A 24,442-nucleotide genomic window follows, 5' to 3' on the forward strand; every position below is an offset into this window, starting at 1 on the left:
ATGACTTTGATATTAAAAGGTATAGTGATGACTTATGCTTTTCCTATCCCCTAAACACAAGAACACAGGGGTTGGAGGAGAAAAGGGAAGGGAAATACTCCTTTCCTGAGACAAAAGAAGTTCAAGAGAAGATTTTGATACATCATCAGTTGTTGAAGTATATTGAGGTAATATATTTACCATCCTTATTGGAAGAATCAGACCATATTAGAATGATCAATTATGAATTCATTCAGGGAATCTGCACATATTCTGTTCAACTCTAAACAGAAGAATTTTGCTCATAACCCTTGGATACAATTATAATTTAGCTAAATCAGTGGATTTTGGTTACCCAATCCCATTGAAAAATCACGTTGTTCTTGAGACTTAATTAACCTTCATATTTGTTGTATGGTATCTTTATGTTTTTTGGAAATGGGGAACTGAGGATTTTATTTTTTCTTTAATCGACTCTAGCTGAAACCTGTGAGTCTGAAGTCTTCAAGCACAGATTTCCAAATCTGACTTTGAAATACTTCAGTCCAATTTCACCAAAGGAAAAAGATTCATTACTGACTCATTCTTTAGGAATTTCCAACACGTAGTGTTTAAGCTCATCAAACTTCACCATGGTTACCAAAGAGACACCACCATCCAAGACCAGTATTAAGCCTTTGTCTCAAAGGGCCCTGGCATATCTGAACTTGTCTTCTGGGTATTCACTTAATTCCTTAGAAAACTTATGACTCCATCAATGTCTCCATAAAAAAGCACTTTACCACAATTTCCTACTAGATACTTTCTGCCCCTTCCTGCCCTCCACCGATTTAAGTGCTCAGTAACACCATTGATGATTGTACTGAATGTTCACATATATGAAAAGGACCCACTGTCCTCAGGTACATGGGTGTGTTTTGAGCACATAGCCTGAAACACATTCCAGCTTGACTAATAGATTATTTTTTTCATATATTTGCTAGATGCTTAAATAGCTTTGGCCAATTATTTTGTAGTTCCTATTTAAACTGATAATGTTTTATGAAACACTCAAAACAAGATGTCATTAACCTTTTATACTTGTTTTGAGTGGCATTTTATGCTGACATTTATGAAGGCTGCATTGATTTTTCTTCAATCATACTTATTCTCGCATATCTTGACCTTCAGACAATAACAAAAACAACTTGTACCCAGTTATCTTTACTAGACTCAGCCATTATCGAATGCATAGACATTAGAGTTGATTTCTCTATAAATATTGACTGACCGTGAAGGCATCATGGTATAGTTCAAAGGAGGGCTGGGTTTAGGAGTCTAAATAGACATTTTCTGGCCAAGTCCCATTGATTCCCCTTCTCCTCCCCATGACTACAACTGAGTAGGATGAAGAACAAGATTGTTCAATTTGAGGAGTCTAGGAAATAACAGGTCCAAGTGTTGGGTGGACATTAAATGAATATATTGAAATCATCAAGAGTAATGACAAAGTGGTGGAGAGAAGAGTGAGCAATGAGCAAAAGTTGTCAAAAAATGTAGAGGAGTGTTCTAGAAGTTGATAGACGATGGCAACTAAGGGCACAAATAGGTGGTAACGCCCGAGTCCAAATACTGTACTTAAAAGAGCTGTGATTGCAACAAAACAAAAGAATTAGTAGAAATGACAGCAGAGAATGAGGAAGACACCCACCCCACCGGCACTGTGGAATGCCCACGTGAGAGGAAAAGTAACCAGCCTCTACTTGAAAGTACTACAGAAAAAAATAGAGACTTTGAGAACAATCAGGTGTCTGTTGGAGCTAGAAGAAGAGGCTGAGAGTTCAAGGGAGTATGCAATTCACAGAAGGTGGATTTCAGAGGGTACAGAGGTAAAGCTATAGAGAGTGTAGGAAGGTATAGGGTCAGATAGGAGATTTAAAGAGCAGAATGGATAGCAAGCAGGTTTCCAAGTGAAGCTAAAAAATTTATATGCTGGGGTAAACAGGGATGAGAGGCAGGCTGAGGTTAGTCCTGGTCATTTCCTAGAAAAGGGTAAGTAGCAGGAATGCTTTTGGCCATAAGTAACTAAAAACACAACTGAGAGTGGCTTACAGACAAGATGCAGGCAAACACAGAATTGGGCTCAGAACAAGTTGATTTTTAATCTCTGCTCTGCCATCCTCTCTGTGTTGCCTTTCATTTGTGGGTTTGTCCCTCAGTGTTCAAAGCAATGAAAAAGAGAAGTGGCAAAAGGTATTTTACCTTCTTGACAAGGAGGAAAATATTTCCCAGGAGTTGACAAACAACAGATGCTGCTATGTTGAATAATTGTTTAGATTTAGAGTCTTTACCTGGAAGATATGTATGTATGTATGTATGGTTCTGAAGCTTGGGGTTTCTGTTGGCTTGTGAGATGAGACAGGGCCATCATCTGGGGACATCTTCCTTAGGCATGATGCAACTTACATGGCAGCAATGATGTGGAGTCAGAACAGGGGACACTGCAAAGTCCTTGGGGTGGCTGATTACTGCACTTTGCTTGACTTGCTCCTCCCACCATCTCATTCCATCTATCTGATTCATTTTCAAGTCACAGCTCATTGTTACTTTCTCTATCAAACACTGTCCACCTCTCAGAAATAACCTACTCCTCAGTGCCCCTACCATGCTGACTTACCTGGCCATCTGTAACACTTATTTGAATCTGTCTATACCTGCCTCTCCATTGCCATAACCAACACTTTAGCTCATATTCTTACTTTTTCTCACCAGGTGTATTGTACATTCCTTTCAGGTCTTCCTGTCTACAGTCTCAACCTAGCTCTAATTCAACGGCACTCAAACTTCAGTATGCATCAAAATCACCTGAAGTGCTTGTTAAATACAGATTACTGGACACCACTCCCCAGAGTCAGTAGGTTTGGGTGGGACCTAAGTATTTGCATTTCTAGTAAGTTCCCGGGTAGTGCTGATGCTGATGGCCTCCATCCACACTTACAGAAACATTGTTCTGTTCTATTCTGTATTCTTCTGCCAGAGTGCAAGGCAAAGAAGGCATTTCTATTCCCCTATTTAAAATCCTAATGATGACCCAGCCTCTTTCTCCACCCCTTCTGTATATGCACACTGTCATCTAGCCATACCCAAATGCTTGCACTTCCTTGAAATTAGTAGCTTATTTCATATCCCCATGGCTTTGCAAAGGTAAGTAACTCTAAGCAGCTGATTCATGACACTTTCACATGCCACCAAGTTTGAGACCCATCCTCTGTGCTCACAAAGACCTTGACCTGCACTACTAGTTTACTAATATCATTGTCCTACTTTCATTTATGTTTTTGTCCCTAGAACCTGATACAGAAATTAACACGATACGTGACCCCAAAATGGTGAATAACAAGGTGAATTATGTGACATCTGAATAAGATGAAAAAGAGTTAGTTTTACTAGTAGAGATGGAACTAACTTGGTCAGGTTTCTAGGGGGTAGATCAGTACAAGAAACGTAGCTCAGTAGCCATAAGTACATTTTTTTAAATCAAATGATAATGTGTTTTTAAAAATGACAATACAAGGATCCAACTAGATTGCCCTCAGCAATACTTACTAAAATTCCCTCTTCTACCAGCTGCTCTCTCCACAAGTCCTCCACACCTCGATCCACCCAGTTTCTATTATCGTGCATTCTGCCATAGCACTGCTTCATTCATTCACTTACTCATTTATTCATTCACTTAATCAATCAATACTTATTGAGTATCTGCTATGTGCCAGGAACTATTGGGAACAATGTAGTGAACAAGACTAGGAAGATCCCTGTTCTCTTGGTGTTTTACATTCTAGAGAGAACAGACCTGAAATAAGGAATTCCAACACATAAAAAGAAATGCTGGTCCAATGGCGGGGAGGGGAAGACTCAAGAATAGAAAATATATACACATAACAAAGAAGGTTAAGGCCATTAAAAATATTTCAGAAGGGCCTGCATAATACCTATAATGGAGGTTCAAATTTTGTTGTAAGACTTCCCGCATTGCTCTTTACCTTCGCCTGTGAGAACTATGTTCCTCTTTGACAGTCTGGATGGATTGAGGAAAAGTTGTGAACTCTCCCATATGTGTCATTTTTACCCCACTGCCTAAGAAATTACTATTAGATCTTAGTGCTCACAGAGCTTTACTCCCCAAAGGAAGCTGTATATTTCCTCCTTTCTGAAATTGAGAGTAACATAAATAACTTTATCTCCCTTTTCATTTTGGTTTCCAGGAAGCTTTGAACAAAATCTGACCTTCCACTCACATAGCAACTATGATTAGACTAAATATCTCTGCTACTTTTCCAAACAATTTTAGTGTATAAGTTCTCATTAAGGCCTGATTCAAATTTTTTGTGGAATTAGGTGTGGTGTCTTCTTAGTTAGGATTAGTTTTTGTCTTTTCCAAGTATCAAAAAAGGTTATTCATTGTAAGGATATAGGCCGGAGTACAGGAACTAGACAGCATAAGGAAGGAACAGAACCTGAGGCTGGGCCCCATCAGATCTCTTTCCACATCTTGCTTTCATCCAAGATGCTCCCTGGATATCTGCTCCATTTTTCTTTCTCTGTAGGCAAATTCTCTCTGTTCCTCAGTCACATGGTTAGTAAAAGATGGGTGCCCTAAACTGTCTGAGTTCACGTTACACATCCTATCACACTGAGAGACTGGCTGGCTGCCTCTTGGTTCTGACTCCAGATTCCCTAGAATGAAAATATAATTGACCCCAATTGTTTCATGCATGGAAGACCCAGTTTATTCCAGGGATCAGAGTCATGCAACATTAAGCAAAACAGTTAAAAATCTCCTGAAATGAGGTTTGAGGGAAGAACACAGTGAGAATAAGGAAGGTGGAGCCAGTAGCTTACAGGGTCATTGTGAATAGAAGCATACTCTACAAGATGACTACTATAATTGTAAGTAAGTAGGTATCTAGAAGAATAAAATGCCAGACACTGGCTAGATAACCATCAAACTGATTTCTAGTGGGACTCTTATTTCTAGCGTTTACTGGATGGGACTTTGTGATTGAGTTTTGGCCAATAGAACAGAACAGAAGTAATGTAGTCCCCTTCCAGCCTTGGTCATTACAACTCAAGAGTCTCTAGAAGATGGAAGAGCCAAGAGATGAAGGAGGCTGTCTCCTTCACACTGAAACATGATGTAAGCAAGAAATATGCATTTATTTTTCTAAGTCACTGATAGTAGCAGTGTTTGTCATGAGAGCTAACTTCCCTAACATCTCTAAACTAGGTCATATGTTACATTGGTGTGCTGGGCAGCTGGAGGTAGATAAAGCAAGGCCTCTGCTGTCAATTCTTCATAGTCTCATGGAGGAGACAGGCAGACATGCAGAAAATGAAAGTAATGAGGGCCTGTCCCTGAAAGGAGACATGGAAATGATCCCGAAGTGACTTTTTGATATAGAAATATCTTTTCTAATACAAGAGGTTATTTTTCACTCTTTTCCTAGGTGAGTGGGTGGATAAGTAAGGACATTGCAGAAATAGAATCTAAAAGGCCTAGTCACAGTGACATTGAAGGACAGGGAGGAATCAAGGACAACCCTGCCAATTGCAAGAATGGTGGCAACGCCAACAGAAACGGGAACTCCACATGTGAAAGAGCTAGGTTGAAAGAAAAATGATGAGTTTGCTTTGGAATATGTTGAGATTCCAGGCGAAGGAGTACAGCAGGCAGTTTGGGACCTGAAATCTGATGTTCAAGTAAAACCTCTGGCTGGAGATTTAGTCGAAGAGGTCAATAGATTAGTGTTGCATTAGCATCTCGGGTTAGCTTACAGAAAAGGGTTCCAGTCTCCCTATGAAATGTGACACTTCAAAGATACTTCTGAAATGATTTTCACATTACTCTATTTTCCATCCAATGAAGACATATTGAAAGACACACTCTTCCATCACAATGAAGACAAGCTTAGTGTACTTTCTCTTTTCTGAAGAAGAATACCAGCGGTTTGGGTACTATGCAATAGACGTTGCAAGGTCTAAGACCTCTAAAGTCCCACAGCACCAAATCTTTTGATAATACTTCACTTAAGCTGTCTGAGCATCTATTGCACTGAAAAGGGTGTCAAGGACCTGCTTATCTGACAACTCACTATAGAAAAGGCTGCAGTATTAAATGTTTGTTTGAACAGTACCAATTCCTTATTTTCCCGTTCCCCCCTAGGCAATAAATAATCCTCTGACATCTTAGGTCCTAGTTTGCAGATTCTTTTTCTTGTGCCATTACAAGTCACTAAGAATCATTTCTACATCTCTCTCACATTCCTGCCTTGCAAATTAACTCAAATTGATGCACTCATTAACTTCATCTACACATAAGCCATGGGACAGACCAGAACACAGCACCTCTTCCCCTCTTTTTTCTTCCTTATCTTTCTCTTTTTCATTTCTTTTTCCTTTCTGAAATTTTCTTCTAAACTCTCTTTTCTCTACATTTAACTTCCTTTTCCAAACTTTCCTTGTGATCTATTCTCTCCCTTCTCCGCTTAAGCTATTCGATATATTGCTTAATTATTAATTTGTAGTTTCATTTCTTGGCTTATCAAATCCATCAGAGACGAATTGAGTGTATGTGACAATCCTGAGAGAGAAAAACAAAAAACATATGTTCCACGCACATTACATTGAACCAGCAAAACAACTGCAGGTTAGAAAGAGTTTATTAGTTACAGTTTCATCTTACATTCATTAGCTTATTAGCTACAGCTACTTTCCTTACCTACAGTTTCATGATTACTACTGCAAGTCAGAAGGAACTTTTTCATTAGCTGCACTGCTAATTTTCACTAGGATCCTAGAAAGGATAGAAGTCTTATATTCCCATCTTGTTGACAGAGAAGAGGACCATTAACAAAAGCAAACTCATACAGAGAAAAAAAAATCCTAAATAAATTAGCTCTGTTTATTTTTTAAAACCCCTATCTCTCCATTACATCTTAAGGTAGCATGAACCTCTCCAGGGTAGTAGACTTGCAACTTTTCTTGAAGAAAGTTTTATTCTAGCCTAGTATCTGTTTATTCAAATTGCAGCTCAGCATAAGATTCAAATACTAGATAAAAGTCTTATATTAGTGTTAATTTCTTGCTGTGAGTATGCAAGGGAACTTGTGGTTTTAGGAAATATACTTCGAAGTATTTTGGGGCCCAGGAACATCATATCTGCAACCTACCCACAGATGTTTCACAAAAAAGTGCTACAGAGAGAATAGTATAGCAAAGATGGTAAAATGTTAACAGTTGAATCTGAGTGAAGGGTAAACAGAAATCCTTTGTAATATTGTTTGCAGTTTTCCCCTAAATCTGAAACTATTTTAAAATATAAATTAAAAAAAAAATTCTTAGCTCATAGTTCAGGGGAAATTTGAAATTTTATCTTATTAATGTTTTCTGTTTTAAAATAGTGTTTGGCAAGAGGCCTCATAGTCATACATTAAGTAATTAATTAAGCCAATTACAACTGAAGGCAGAAAATATATTTCATTGAAAGTCACCTCTATATAAGTAGAGTGCTTGCATGAAGCTTTGGCTCTTCATGGTTGTAGTGTAGTGGCAAAAGCGTGTCACTAAGTCAAAAGAACTGGACGGGAATATGAGTCCTGCCACTCACCAGCTGTGGGAATGTGAACAACTATTTAAGCTCTCTGTGCTGCAATTTCTCACCTATAAAGTGGGAATATCAATCCCTATGTGGCAGATTGCATTTTCAAAAGTGGTCATAGCAATATTTCTGGTCCCACATGTTCTTTCAGAACCTTGCCCTTCACCATGAGAATAATGAGTGGTTATTCTACACTGCTAAATTTTGAGGTCATTTGTTAGGCTGCCGTGTAGTCTGTAACAACCATCGAACAGAATTATTTGATACACAAAAGACAATTCCTACAAAACATGTAAATTTGGTTTGTATGCTATAAAATGCTATTTATACAAATGCATGCAAGTTGTTATTTATAGAATGCATTATTTAGGATATTAACTCCCATCTTCTCATCAACACTTTTTCTCCCTTTTCTTAAAGATTTATACATATGTGCAGTCTTAATAAACTGAAGTCCATAATCTCTATTTGAGAGTTTATAAACACCAGGGGCATTTATTATAAACTAGGTTTAGAAAACCCACTAAGCACTATTTTCAGGACAATACATTCCAGGGATTAGGATCATGGTCATGGAGTAAGTGGAAGATCTATATTCCCATGGGGAGCCCTCCATTCTTGAATTCCTATGCTAGACAATGAAATCCTCAACACTTCAGGTGCCAAAGTGAGAACGACCTTTAGTGCTGCTAACGATTCTGTGGGAAAGAACTCAGAATACAGGGCCTTGTTTATCCTCCAAGTTCTGTAAAATAAAAGCCACTTATTTAAGCAAGATGTTGGGGGGGGACTTATTAAGCTCCACAGTACTGGATTTAAAATTTTATACAGTGTAAGCCTTGCCCTCAAGAAGTTCACAGTCTCTTATTTCATAAAGGAGACGAATATTTAAATAAACTATCAATCCATTGTGATAAACAGAATAGTAGTGATAAAATCTAATGATTAACCCTGAAGTATGTCAAAATTTATTATTTCTCAAAGATTAATGGCATATGATAGTATTCATAATCAGAGATTTCTTACATTTTTTTCTCAAATTTAAAAATGAAATACTTCCTTTTAATTGCAATTGATATAATTTAGGGAAGATACCTTCAATTATTTAAGCATTCATAGGAATAAATTGTAAGGGAGTAGGTGAGAGTATTGGCAACTCTGCTTGACAAAGGCATATAGTACATTATTTTATTTACACCCACATTTTTTATCTCTTTCCTTGTTTCATACAAAGTTCTACTAATTGATGTGAAACGAGGCGGGGACAAGAGGAGCTGGAGGGGTGCATAGGACCACAGCAGCACACAGGACTTTCATTCTGAGTTGATTTTCCATGTCCTGCTCTGTTTGCTACCAAAGGGCACAGCTCCCAGTATTTTCCTATATCAGGAAATACCCTGTACAGTTCTGCAAAACTGTGAGATAGCTATAGGGCACTATTGTAAAATGATCATCCCCACTCAATGTTTATTAAGCGCTTTCCTCTGCCCACTCCTATGGCCGGCATAAAACAGCAAGCCTAGCAGGTGAAGCCCGTGCCTCAAAGGGGCTGCATCCCAGAGGGAAGATTCCATACCCGCATCGAAGCCTGAAAATGCTTTCTGCCTCCTTGCTTATAAAATGAAATAGAAATTTCCATTACTTATCTCCATCCAAAAGATCTTTGGGGGATAATTACAGAGCCTTTTTCAGAGTACTTTTGGATTTTACCAAAGAGAGAGTTAAAAGCATTAGAATGGTTCCTTTCTCATACCTTTTCAACATATGTGTGGGTGGGTGGGTGTTGGGGCAATGGTTATCACAGGAGAACAAATTTGTCTGAAACTTGTTTTTAAATGAAGTTTATTCTTTTTTAAAAAAAAAAAAAAAATTGGTTATGCATATTCATGGGATACAAATCTGATCATCACCATTCATGCCCAAGCTGTGATGGCCAGATTCATACTGGCCGCATGCCTGTTACATTTATTGTATCTCATTTATTGATTTTCATATGTTGAACCATCCTTACATCTCTGGGATGAATCCCACTTGATCATACTGTATAATTTTTTAAAATGACTGGTAAGGGGATCTTAACCCTTGACTTGGTGTTGTCAGCACCATGCTCACCCAGTGAGCTAACCGGCCATCCCTATATGGGATCCGAACCCGTGGCCTTGGTGTTATCAACACTGCACTCTCCCGAGTGAGCCACAGGCTGGCCCTAAATGAAGTTTATTCTTAACCACTATGTCCTTTTTAAAATTTCCTTCATGTTCGGGCTAGCCCGTGGCTCACTCGGGAGAGTGCGGTGCTGATAACACCAAGGCCCTGGGTTCGGATCCCATATAGGGATGGCCGGTTCGCTCACTGGCTGAGTGTGGTGCTGACAACACCAAGCCAAGGGTTAAGATCCACTTACCAGTCATCTTTAAAAAAAAAAAAAAAAGAAAAAATTCCTTAATGTTCTTTTGGACAGCAGCCCTAGCGACTGTTACAACTATTCACTCAACATATACACTCAATCTGCACAACGATCCTTTGAGGTAGGTACTTCTATTATATCATTTTACAGATAAGGTAACCAAGAACAGAGGGATTACATAATTTGGCCAAGGCCACAAAGCTAGAAAGTGGAAGAACTGCATTTAGCACCCTGGCAATCAGGTCCCAAAGTCTGAATTGACAGTCGCCACACTAGACCGCCATGAGTATATGTCCTCTTCCTCTTACATAAACGACATCAGATCACTATGTCAGGACCACATAAAAGTAGCTTTCCTTTGCTTGTTTGGCCTTTCACAGAGATCTCTTCCATCTGCCTTTGCGTCTTCCAAAAGCTTTAGCCTGTCCTTCAGGGGAAGTTCTTCTCTGTTTAAGGAGTTGTTCCACATCAGACTGATTTCAGGCCATGCAGCCAGCAGCAGCATCATGTCAGCCTGCTAAAGACAAAACCCTTTCTGTTTCTCAACGAAATCCCTCATATTTTGATCTGAAAGCAAAAACTGCTCTGCTGATGTGCCAAGGGAAACATACTTACATTATGAAGTGTTTCTAACAAATGTTTTGGAGGTTTTAAAGGGGCAGCTTTCTAAATATCCAAGGCATCTGCAAACAACGCAGACACTCAAGCCAGCTTTGCAGTCCAAGCACTGTTTATGGGTTGTGGAATTTTCTTTCTGAAAACCAGCACAGCATTGTGATGCCCATTTATCAATTGTATAATGATACCAACAAGTCTTTTCTAGGGTCGAATAATCCAAATGACATTACAGGTCTTTGATTTTAAAATATATGCATTGTTAATATAATTTTGGCATTCTTTAACAGAATTTCAAAGGAGAATCAGAAGTTTATGTTTATAAAGTTTATAATCATTCCACAAAGTCCAAGACGTTTGGCAGTGCTCGGGAAACTTAAAAACAGTAATAAAAGGTTACCATGAGGAATTCAAAGCTGCCTTGTATGGTAATGCTGATTCAAGCCACCACATACTTCAGTGTTACAAGTTTAGCTGTGATTTTTAGGGTTGGATCAGTTCTATGTAGCTACAGAGATATTTAAGAGGCTTGCCTATTACCAATGAATAAGGGACTTTGGAAAATTTACAACTAATGTCTCAGCTTTGAAAACACATTAGAAAAAGAGAGAGAGAGAGAGAAAGAGAGAGAACCATGCACTTTTTGGCCTCATTTACCAAGTATTTATCAGCCTCCCTGACTTCTTCAGCACCAGCAGCTCCACCTTGCCTGCAACTATAAACTGTGCACTTCTGTCAATCTGGAATGCACACGGTCTTCCTGTCTGGCTCCAGCTCACTCTGAATCCCTGCTTGCTCAAACCCTAGTATCCCAAGCTCTTGATTTGTTGGCAGCCAGTAAAAGGGGTTTCCTTATGAATCATAGTGCGTGGGGAGGCTGAGTGATACACCCTACCCTTGTGTCATAATCTGTAAGGAATGTATTTGAAATGGAAGACAGAAACCTAGAGTTTAGTTCAACATCTGACTTCAAACACATTCACCAAAAATTGGAGTGCAATACGAAAAAAATCAGTGTCTCTCTTGCAATGGAAAACTTTACTCCCATATGATTATCTCTAAAGGGACAGGAACTAAGTTGCACACATTTAGGCTTTGAGGTCTCTGATTGGAAAAGGGTCTATTTTTTGGCCCTTCTAGATGACCCAGCTTTCCTGTTATGGTAATAAAAGTAGTTGGTCCAGTGGTGAGCACAAATGAAAAGCATGCAGTTGAGAATACCCAGGTGCCAGAGGTGGCAAAGGCAAGGGTAGCAAAGGCCAAGCTGAGAATACACAGGAGCCCTAGGCAAAGGCATTCCTCAATGCTGTGAAACAAATGCAAACACCTTCAACATCTTTTTAACTGCGGGAAGAAGGCTAAAGAATACTACCAGGTAAGATGTGCTTATAAGAATCATAGAGGACTCAAGAACACATTTTTCACCAAGTCTTCACCTGTTTACAATGAATTGAAGAAAATTTCACTTATTTATCAGTCTCATGCATTTATCTGGCAAAATAAATTAAGGCTATTAAGTTCAAAATTTCATTTCAAAGACACTATATATACTACACTAACTAAATGTTATTTTTTCTTTCTAAATCTCATGAAATACTCAAATATATGAAATGAAAAAAAGATTAGTGAAGGCATTTTGAATGACCAGAAAAACTGGAAAGCTTGTGGCATAAGTTTAGAATTTGACCTAAAAGATAAATGTATCAGACTCATGTATTCTCTCAAATTTAGAGAATTAATCATGTTTCAGAAATGTAGGATGCACATATGCCACAAAGTTTTCATTGGTTACTCAGCAATTAAAAAATCATACCTTTTTAATTCATGAATTACAACTCATGAAAGTTTTTGAAATGGAAATATGTCTGATATTTGCTGATTTTGACTAATATCAAAAGAAAGATTCAAGTTATTTCCCTCGTATAACTTGTGACATATTTCTAAATATTGATGAGTTGTGTGTAAAAAGCGACATGAAAAAATAAATAATCTATATTTGTATATTTATAATTTCAGCTTGATGCAAAAGCCCCTTTGGTATCAATAATCTGATATGGTTATCAGGAACAGCTGATGTCAACAAATTCACCAGATAATAGTCTCAACAGTAGGTTGAGACTATTGTGTTTACTTATTTATTCAACAATCAACACTCAGAGCTTACCAAATACCAAGATGTTTACAAGGTATTTAAGAAGCCCCTGAGGTCAAGATGTTCTCACCATGTGGGGAAAGAGGCAGATATACAAACAAGTAATTATCATGGGCATAGTCTTAATATCTATATTCCACCCCCCCCCCAATTCATATGTTGAAATTCTCACCCCCAAGGGGATGGTGTTAGGAGGTGGAGCCTTTGGGATGTGAGTAGATTATAGGGGTGGAGTCCTCAAGAATAGGATTAGTGCCCTTTTAAAAGAGGCATGGGAAAGACTCTTCACCCTTTTCGACTTATGAAGTTAGTGTGAGAAGACAGCTGTCTATGAGGAAGGAGCCCTCATCAGACAGCCAATTTACTGGAGCCTTGATCTTGGACTTTCCAGCTTCCACAACTGTAAGAAATAAGTTTCTGTTGTTTACAAACTACCCCGTCTATGGGATTTTGTTACAGCAGTCCTAATGGACTAAGACAATCATATACTGTGTGATAAGCCCTCAATAGAGAGGACACAACAGGAGCAGAGAGGAGCAGAGCAGAGCATACTTGGAGGAGGATGGCAGCATTTGAACTGCATTTTTAACAGGAGTGTAGGTGACCCAGGAGAAGGACGGGAGGTGGAACAGTAAAGGGCATTCCAGACACAGTCTTACAACAGTTCTGCAAACAAAGGCACTGTTTGTGCAGTAACAAGACATGAGTATGGGGCGTAACCAGAGAGTGGTAGTATTTCTGATAGATGAAAGAGGGAATACTGGCAAAGGAGAGTGATAGAGTTTGTGCTGATGAAGATGGGAGGCGAGGTGTGAGTATCGTTGTAAGGCTTGCTAAAGAATGTCAGCTCTGCAGAAAAATTTTCTCAGTGGTGTTTTACAAAATATTAACCCTACAGACAACTTATTTCTTAAGTTATTTATGGTAAACCGGTAAACAAAAGGTTTCTTGTTCAAGTAAGTTCGAGAGATGCTGGATTTTTTTCTGTAGAGCTTCTCTTTCAGTATGAGTCTTCAGTACGCAAGTAGATATGTCTATAGAAGGTATGTTAATAAAGATAGAATTTCCCTCACTTATTTGACCAAAGAACCCTCTTTCTGCACAGCATACTTTGAAAACCTAGTGTTCTATATAAGGTAATTTAGAAATGCTACTGTAGGCAATTGACGGTCTTAATTATTAAAGGTCAGGGAGATTCATGGCCAAATTTTTATTTCAGAAATGCAACTTTGGCAAGTGTATGGAAGAGGGGATGGAAATGAGACAGAGTTGGGAAGCTAGTGTTTAGGCAAAGCCCATGGGAATAGAGGAGAAAGTCAAAGTCTGATTTTGGTAGATTTTCAGAACTGACAGCACCAAAGAGCTAGTGGGACATGGGACTGAAGAAGTGAATAAGGGAGCAAACAATGACTTAGCCAAGTGATTGAAGGTCAGAGCATCAGTAATGAGACAAACTGACACCATGAGCTTCCTGATGTGATGCACTGAGAAGAACACGGCACCACCTAAGTTTTAACTCTGACAATAATTCATAAGCTGGAATGAATCTTGAATGACATTCTGTAAAATCAATGGACTGTATTCTTTAAAAATATCGATGTCATAAAAGACAAAGAAAGGCTCAAGAACCATCCCAGATTAAGGGAGACTAAAGAGATATGAAAACTAAATGTGAGTGTGATTCTTCATTGCATCTGGGACCAGCAAAATATGTGCTATAGAAGACATTAAAGAGACAACTGGAACAATTTGAATAGGTCTTATGAATTAGATGATAGTACTGTGTTACTTTTTATAATTCAAAAAAATTTACTGTGATTGTGTAAGAGAATGTTCTTACTCTTGGAAAATAACACTGAACTAGTTTAGGTAAAAGGAGCATGAGGCCTGTAACTTTCAAACAGAACAGAAAAAAAAAAAAAAAATATATATATATATATATATATATATATATATATACATATATGAGAGAGAGAATGATAAAGCAAATATGAAGAAATGTTAAAAATTGATGACCAATTTGGTTGAAAGTCATACAGAAAAATCTTAGTACTTTTTGGTAACTTTTCTGAAAGTTTGAAATTATTTCAAATTAAAAAGTTAAAAAAAATAACTCAGGAATCCCACTTGGAGTTTGTCTTAAGAAACAAAGCCAACTAATACAAATAAAAGTCAATGATGATTCTACAATTTCTAGCTTCAGTGGTGGGTAAACCTATGGAGTGCACAGGCTAGGGATGAACAGGTTTGAGAGAGGAAGGTGGTGAGTTCTGTTTGGAGCATGTTTCTTCAAAATTCCAGTGTCATATCCAGAGAGACAGGCCTGGGAAGACATTCCTAGAGTCCTTGGCAGAAGGGGTACTGGAGTCTGAGATTTTAATGACATCTTTACATTAGATATTCACCAGTTGTTGGTGTTTTTAATTAACTGACAGTGTCTCTCTTCATTCAAACAATTTTCCAGAGCTAACTTACAACTTTAGTGTGACAATATAATATATGAAAGTTTGCTATCTTTTTTATGAGCTAGGCTTTTTTAGAAAGGATACTAACATAAATGATTTATAATTAAGCTTAGAAGAAAAATTCAAGTATATTATATTAAATAATTGATTCTGAATGGATGTTAAGGATGAATAGCCACAACTTGGCACTCTAGATGTTAATGGCTATGAAGAAAATTTGGTATGTGTTCTCAAAAATTGATTGAAGATGATAACATATAAGTTGAGGTTTTAAAATTTCTAGAGAAAGTCAGTCACATGTTTTTAACCTTCCTGAACTTAATGATCTACAGAGCTTGTGTTTCAGGGATCTACTTGGATACTAGTTTGGTTAAATTAAAAAGCATTACAATGAAAACAACACTTGCTTTAATAAAGGCCGCCCTTATACTTAAGACTCTAATGTCACTAGATAATGGAGAATGCTAATACTAAAATAGATTATACTAACTAGGCTAAGCAAATGTCAGGTTTTCCAAACCTTAGGGTATAAAAATGAACAGACTCAGAAAGTTTTGCTGAAATAAATATTATCTCAATCTTGTGTACATAGGCAGCTTCAACTTTTTTCCAGGGCCAAATGCTAGATATTCTTGCATGACTCTTGTCTGTTGTAAAATGCCAGAGATAACCTCCCATCATTCAGTGAAACTAACTCACACCAACATGTAAAATATCTCATGCGCAATTTTTTTTTTATTTCTTGGAGCAATTATTTGAATAAAAGCAAAGCAGTCCTTCCACTGCCTTTACTGGATTTAAATGCTAATCAAGTTATATCAAGCAGAGCATCTAGCCGGACTACCTGGGTTTCTGATTCTGTCCCTGATGAACTGTGATCTTGGACGAGATACTGAACCTCTTTGTGTCTCATTTTCCCATCTATAAAATGGAGCAATGGCAGTACTTAGAACTCTGGTCACATTATGTGCCATATCCATTGCCAAAGAAAAACAAATTCTATCTGTCTAGATGAACAGAGTTCCTTCAGAGCCCATTCCTGGGATCATCAAGAAGCTTACTTGTTTCCTCAGGGTCAGTCCAAATACTTCTCAACTACAATTCAGACAGTATTTCTTGGGATGAGAGGACTCCACCAGCACTGTTTATATGCCGGATGTTCCAGAAGCAAATGCCTTCTCTGCTGCTGCTGTGGCTGCTGTCACTTCTGCTAACATCCCAGGAAGCTTTCAGATGAGCTTATAACCACTGCTCATGCTCTGCCTATTTTCTGCTTAACATTTCCATGCTCTGGCCTAGAATAAGGGAAGGTTTCCTCGCTCCCTTCAGCCCCAAACACTGTGGACTCTATAAGCCCATCACCATAGTTGAAGAACTCTAAAAGCTTATTTCACTTAACATAATTTTCTCCAAAGTCATCCATGTTTCAGAAGGAGAGAAAAGAACTATAGTTACTAGAGGTGGGAAAGAGAGAGGGAGGTGGTTAAGGAGTAATTGAGTAAGGGACACAAAGAATAATTATGATTTGTAATGATGAACATGCTAATAATATTGATTAGATCATCACATACTGTATACAAATACTGACAGTCAACTCAGTACCTTATAAATACTCATAATGAAAATAAATAAATAAATGCATCCTCTATTGGGAAAAAAAAACAAAAAAAATCTCTAAAAGCTAGTCAATCACTAATTTTAAATTATCAAGCCTTTTATTTTGGTATTTTCTTTGCAATTTTTTAAAATAAATTATGACCACAGGCCATCCTGGGAAAAATCCTTGTCCCAGTTTCTCAGGATTATAGTCTGAGGTTAGTAATAGCCATGGTTGCATTGACGTGGCACAGTGTGCAGATTGTAGGAGCTCACTATTAAGCCCACTTTAAACTCCACAGGTCAAATAATTCTACCTTGTATGATACATAAAAATGCTCAGTGTATACACACCTTGCAAAATGCTTTGAGAGAGACTTCCAGTCAAGATGGCAGAATAGACGATCCCCGGAGTCACTGTCTCCCACAAATCAATGAATTTGCAACTATAAAAAAGCAACAACAGCCAAGCTGGGGACACTAGAGCTCAGGGGAAGAGGAGGAGAGACCTATGGAGTTCATGAAGGCTGGAGAAGCCACGATGAGAGAAAGAACCACTCTGACACTTTTGAGCCCAGGCTGGAGCTGCTGAACACATGGAACAGGACCCAGCAAAAGCCACAGCTGTGCCCTTCAGATGGAGTTGCTTGGAGGTGGCAGGGGAGATGAGGACCTTGGTGGCCCCCAGGACAGCAACACCACTAATAGGTTTCCTGTGGACCCACATAGGAGTGAGGAGCCAGAACAGCTGAAGAAAAGGAGCCACTCAGAGGCCAATGAGTCATTACAAAGGACCACAGCACGGATCGTCCCAATGGAAGTGTTTGCAGCATGGGTGATGGGGGAGATGGACCCACAAGGGCAACACTGGGGCACAGCAAGGACAGCTGATCTGCCCCCCAATCAGCATAGGACTACTCAGAGGAAACTGATCAGGAATATAGAATTGCATGGGGTGCAGTTTAATATAAAGATTCAGGCCCAGACCCAAATTTCTATACAACCCAGGTGCACCGCATCTCATGAGACCCAGAAGTACCTATAAAGTCAACCATTAAAACCTGAGCTGCACAAAAAGCCTTCCCCAGGGAATCAGAAGCAAAGTAACAATTTAGCTCAACCACAGAGCTGAAGTGCTGGTCCCCACAAGAAGTTCCCCCATTTTAGAAGTAAGCAAAGGACAACAAATTAGTCCCAGGGCAGAGTTTAAGTGGTGGGAACAGCAAATAATGCAACACAGAATTGAAAGAAAAAACAAAGTACCCACAACCAGAGACAAAGTTTAATAGTAACTAGTAAAGGTCTCATGTCACCAAAGAACACCTATAATACTTAGATGGACTGGAAGTCCCCTCGGCTACTAAGTCAGAAAGAAAGGAGGGCCAGGGGCCTTAGCCACAACCCCCTAACACACACAACCAGCCCAGTGATGATCACCGAGCCACTGCAGGAAGCACACCAGGCTCTCCAGAGTTGGGCTGGTGGGGGGCCTTGGGCCTCTATCACACACCCCCAACATGAGCAACCAACCCAGTCATGACCACTTAGCCACTGCAGGAAATGCCCCAGGTTCCTGAGCTTGACGGTGGGAGGTGAGGGCTTTTGCCACACCCCCCTGACATCTGCACCCAGCCCGGTGATGACCAAGCCACTGCTGGAAGCCCCCTGGTCTCCCCTGTGGGAATGTGGGGATGCCACAGGCCTCAATCCTGCCCTTCCTCCTTCCTCCTTCTTCCATCCCATTTCCTCCCCTTTCCCCTCTCCCCCTCCCTCCCCAGTGCTCTGCAACATCATAGAATGTAAAAAAATAATATTAATAAAATAAAAAAATAATACTTTGAGAGAACATTATTGTGCAGCACGGCCTCTTCAGACTGGTTGTGAAGGAACAGAGGGCACTTAAGATGTTGCTGTTGTGAGATAAGGAGTAACAATTTAAATTCATAACTCAGATAACTGCATGTTCATAAAAATCACCTTCTTGGACGGTCAATGTGATCTATCTGAACCAAACAAAATATAAACTTAAAAATAAAAAAGTAAAATATTTCTTAAAATCTCTTTTATGTGTCTAGTTATTTTTTTCAGTAATTTATAAAAGACAGAAACTAGGAGGTGATGTTCAGGAAAGTTGGTACATGGAGGCAGGGAAGGCATTAACTGAGCAGAGGCCAGAGGGTGAGAGGAAGGGACTGCGAACAGCGAACTGGGATCTGACGTGGGATGAAGAAATTCCCACAACTTATGTGTCTCTCAAAAAGTAGTGTGTCAGGGATTTCATAAAAATCAAGCCCAAATAGACCAACTCATGAATATAGGATAACTCTAAACCCAGAGAAGGCAGCAAAGGGTTTCTACCACCACCTGCCACCTCTTCAGGGTCTTTTGCATTATGCTCACAGAGTGCTTTCAGCCAAAATAGAAGTCAGAAACGTTTTCTGATGGGTAATTTTGCTAGTACCAAATCACCACAAATATATATATATTTTTTATATATTTTGGTGTATATATATGTATACACCAAAACTGAATATGTTTTACAAAAATAACTTGTCTTTCCAACACAGTCAGTAAACCTATGGAGAAGAAATCTCAACCAGAGGATGAGGTTAGTGCCAATAGCCACCCTGTCTGACTGCCCCCGGGACAGTGTGTTTATAGGGACGAGAGGATATGCTATAACACCATGACCCCCTCAGCCCAGGGGCAGCTCGGCAAGGCCAGCGGTGCAGAACTTCATCCGGGGCTCCTCGGAGGGCAGCCAGAGGCACAGTGTGGGCCACACAGGCAGGGAGGGAGCCCAGCAATAGCCACTCCTGCCACTCTGCTCCAATGGGCTGCGGCAGGCAGCACCCAAGTGCCTATTTCCCATCCTGGACAAGGCCCAGTATCAGTTTCCTGTGGCTGCCGCAGCAAAACACCACAAACTTGGTGACTTAAAACAGGAAAAGTTCGTTTTCTTTCAGTGCTAAAGGCCAGAAGTCTGAAATCAAGGTATCAGCAAGAGCTTCATTCCCTCTGAGAGCTCCAGGGGAGAATCTTTGTCTCTTCTAGTTTCCAGAGGATGTTGGCATTCCCTGACTCATGGCCGCATCCCTCCAATCTCTGCCTCCAAGGTTACATCACCTCCTCCTCTTCTGTCAAATGTGCTATTATGGACTGAGTGTGTGTCTCTCACCCCCCAAATTCATGTGTTGAAATCCTTATCCCAATGTGATGGTGTTTGGAGATGAGGCCTTTGGGATGGGTGGAGCCATATGAATGGGATTAGTATCCTCATAAGAAAAGGCCACAGAGCTAGTTTGCTCTCTTTTCAGCCATGTGAGGATACAAGGAGAAGTCAGCCATCTGCTACCTGGAAATTGACCCTCACCAAAATCTGACCATCCTGGCACCTCTCAGCCTTCCAGCCTCTAGAACTGTGAGAAATAAATTTATGTTGTTTATATGCCACCAGTCTAGGATATTCCATTATAGCAGCCTGAACTGGCTAAGACATCTACCCTGTGTATTTTTCTTTTTTAAAATTTAATTATTTTAATTGAAACATAATTGATTGTACACATCTGTGGGATACCACATTCAATATCAATACCTGTGTACAATACATGATGCTCAAATTACCCTGTGTATTTCTTACAAAGACATTTGTCATTGTATTTAGAGCCCATCCAGATAATCTAGGATGATCATTTCATCTCAAGATCCTTAACTTAATTACACCTACAAAGACCATTTTTCCAAATAAGGTAACATTCACAAATTCTGAAACTAAGACATAGACATATCTTTTCAAGGCCATCATTCAACCCACTACAGGGCACATGGGGCTGCGGAGCAGCTGGTATTTGAGATATACAAATAGCTTAAGGCAAGCCTAGTGGAGGGGGTAGCAAGGGGCAGGCAGAGGCAGGAAGTGCAGGTGGGTGCTAGGACAGGGGTGGCCCCCGGCAGTGGCCCCACATTTCTAGCTTCACATATATTGATGGCTGCTTTCTGTTCTCAGCCGATGTGTTCTTTTAAAGTGCCATGTATATTGGCTACATGGTACCTTTTCTAATGTGTAAACCTGTCCCAAAATAGAGCTTTGTCATACATACTGTATGACTCCATTTATATAAAATAAAAATTTATTTATGGTTTTGGAGAGCAGGTTAGTTGTGACCCTTAGACCATTATATACTAGAGAAATGTTCTAGGTTGTTGATCATGTTTTATTTCTTGATCTGAGGGCTGGCTACTTAGGTATGGTCCGTTTGTGAAAATTCATTGAACTGCACACTTATGTGCACTTTTCTGTCTCTATATTTTCTTTAATTAAATTTTAAAAGAGCAGAATAAATTGTAAAATATTGTTTCTTCTTTTCTTTCTGATGTTTCCTTCTACTTATGTTGAAAGTTATTTATTGGAATAGAACACCATTGCTCTCATCTAAAATAAAAACAATAGACCAGGGCTTACATGTTTTTTATCTAAAAGTATACACTTAAAAAAAAAAAAGCTAGATACTATAATATGACTGCAAATTTGATTGTGAATATGGGGCAGGAGAGCATGATTTCTCTTGGAAAATGAAAAATGCTGTGTCCTCTCCTGGGTCTGAGGTAGAGTGGAGCACAGATTTGCTGGACTCCAAGACCTGTGCTTTTTCAACTACCCACGTGTGGCAGGGGCTGTCGATGCTCCCCGGTGCCCCAGCCTCTCTTAGCATGAGGATAGGGCCACGTGACCAGTCAAAACCAATGGATTAGGAGTGGAAATGGTATATGTCACTCAAGGACCAAGACATTTGGGGCCAGCACAACTCTTCTACCTCACCTTCTAATGAGTATCTGAAAGAAATGTTTTATATAACAGAAACTGAGAACAAGGTGGAAGAAATTTAAGGGAGTCGCCACTTATTCATATCAAAATGTAACTAGAAAGGTTAATGCAAACAAACAAACAAAAATCATTTCTTTCCTTCCTTCCTTCCTTCCTTCTTGAGAGAGAGAGAGAGAGAGAGAGAAAGACCACAATAATATGTTGAACTTTCAGACAGAGAGAACAAGTCTGAGGATACGACAGATGGCCGGGAGGGAGAAAGGGAGGTTGGGGAGTGATTGGTCAGGTAAGGAGCATAAAGAATAATTACGATTTATAATAATGGATATGCTAATAAAAATTATCGTTATGTAATTATATACTTTTTAAAAAATTGTTTTCTGGTATCTTTTGCTACTTTTTTTAAACTCTACTTGGGTAATATACAGTTTTGACCTTGCTAATGTCCCTCAGGAATTTTTGTTTGTTTCTTTGTTTTTTAGTGCTGTCAAATAATATAAAGTAACATTTATCTGAAATCAATCTCTCTCTCTCATACACACGCATAAATACACACACACATTTTTTTTATACATTCATATTTAACCTTATAAAAAATTTTATTTCGCCATAAGGAAATTTGAGAAAAAGTCAAAATAGGTTAAAATCTAAACCAAAATAAGTTAACATCTGTGTTACCTATCGATTGTTAACTAATAACAACACAGCATCGATATGACTTAGTGATCAAAACTACTTTTTAGCTTGAAAAGTTAAAGAGGAAAATGCAGGAAGTGGTGAGTGGGAAGAGGGAAAGAGGGAAGGGGAAGAAGTGATCTGGGTCTAAGAGAAGGCTGGAGTGTCAGAAGTGCTTAGCAAAAAGGGTATTTTGGAAGAAAGTCATGCAATCAAAAGGAGCCTATGATAGAAGCACTTGGTTTATAGTTTAATGCCTATTCTTCGGCCTACTTATTTGTAAATTTATTCAATTTATTTATTTTAATTTGCCTACAAGCTGGCTTCCAAGATTGCAACTCTCTCCGCAGGCGTGTGGATAAAGAACAGACAGAAAGATAACTAGGAAATGGTCCAAGACTTTATATTGCTTGTTACAGCAGTACCCCCTGTAGCAATTTTTTTTTCTAATAAAAGTATGTAGGCCAGTGGTTTCTTCAGACAAAAGCAGTCTTCACATTCCAGAGGCTCATGGGGAGGTCATCGAAAGAACAAGCCGTGCACACAGAAACACGCCTAGAAGAGTCAGTCATTCCCTGGACTGGAGCTTTAGCTCTGCTCTGAGATAGCGGAGGTGATGCGGACCTTCCTGGAAAGGAACGTGGGCGAAGCCCAACAAAGTCCTTCACCTTGAGAGCTCGAATAAGAGTAGGTTTGGCCAATCTGTTCATGGCTATATTTTTCTTCAATGTAATTGGCTCCTCAGTGAGTAAGACTTAGGATTCATCACCTAAGGAATGAGCAGGTAAAGAAACCAATTTAAGAAGAAGACAAACAAAAAACCCAACTTGAATACTGGGGGCAAATGAAAGATGTGGTTGTGTGCAAAAAGAATGTTTTCATGACATGGGGTGGTGAAAGTTGACTGGACTTGGGGACCAGAGACTTGCACTCTAATTTCCAAGTCTCTTTTTATGTCTGACCCTCATTTTTCTCATCCATAAAATGAGCAGATTTTATTAAATCACTTAGGAGGCTTCCTTTCATCTAATATTATAAATACTCTACGAACTGCTTTCTGACTGGCTCAAACATCCAACTTAGAGAGGGTTGCTTTGTGCAATGATGAACCTGCCCCTGCCCAACACAGCACCTGCGCTCCCACCCCTGCCCCACTCTCAGGTGACCCTGACCTGTGGAGATGTGCCTAACCTCCACATTTGTTGTAGAGAACTGGTGCTGGATGGGGTTTTAGATGACCACTTTCTTTTAACCTGGTCCTTAAAAATTTAGAGTAAATTGTCAAATTTATGAATTAAGATGAAATGATTAATAGGCATTAAAATTTGTTTCTGTGGCATTATTCATAGCAATTAATGAGTCGGGTAGGAACTCCAAAATAGCAATCCAGGACCAGGTACTGGATAAGCTGTAAAAGAAATGTCAGAGTTTTAACAAGTAGTGGCTTTGAATAAATCACACAAGCCTAGGAAATAGAAGTGCTTCTCATACCAGCTGTATGTGCATATAGACCCCCAACAATTTCACGTATTTATTTTGAAAGCTGTTGAACAATACATCAGAGGGTCTTCACCCTGGTTACATACTAGACTCATCAAAGGGGTTTTTTTTTTTTTTTAAATCACCTTCATATGTCCCCTGTCCTCTCCTACCAATTAAAGTAGGCTCTCTCTGGTAAGCACAGTGTTGATACATGTGCTAAGTCCCCTAGGTACCAACGATTCCTCAATGGATGTGGCTGAGACACTGCATTCAGTCAGTTTTAGGGGGCATTTTCTAGCACTTCCCATAGAGTGAAACTGAAGTGAGGACGTTTAAGTCCAAAGTCTGACTTTCACATTTACAAGAAACACACCTAGAAAAAGCAGTCATTTATAAGGTACATGTCCTTAGGCAAGTCATTTAACCTCTCTTAGCCTCAACTTTCCCAACTATAAACAAGGAGACAGTACCTGTCCCATCAAATTATTGAGAAAATTAAATAAGTATATTTGAAAGTATTTGGTACTTGTACATAATAAAAATTCAGAAGGTATTAATCGAATGTCGGATTTATTTTGCTTAACTTCGTTAGTTTAATCTTACGTGGTGA

This window comes from Galeopterus variegatus, unplaced genomic scaffold (assembly GCF_000696425.1).
Source record: "Galeopterus variegatus unplaced genomic scaffold, G_variegatus-3.0.2 Scaffold270, whole genome shotgun sequence".
Lineage (NCBI taxonomy): Eukaryota > Metazoa > Chordata > Mammalia > Dermoptera > Cynocephalidae > Galeopterus > Galeopterus variegatus.